Below are 235 nucleotides of genomic sequence, written 5' to 3' on the forward strand. Positions count from 1 at the left end.
TTTGGTAATGAGACTTGGGAAAGTGAACCTCCCTTGCTCATTAGTGAACTAGATACTTGGATTCAGAAAACTCTACCTCAAGAGAAACAAGATCCTGGCAAGTTCTTAATACCTTGTACCATTGGCACCATGAGCATTGAAAAAGCTCTATGTGATCTGGGGTCAGGGATAAATCTTATGCCACTCTCTGTAATGGAGAAGCTGGGGATCATTGAGGTACAACCTGCCTTGTTCT

This window comes from Arachis duranensis, chromosome 3 (genome assembly GCF_000817695.3).
Source record: "Arachis duranensis cultivar V14167 chromosome 3, aradu.V14167.gnm2.J7QH, whole genome shotgun sequence".
Lineage (NCBI taxonomy): Eukaryota > Viridiplantae > Streptophyta > Magnoliopsida > Fabales > Fabaceae > Arachis > Arachis duranensis.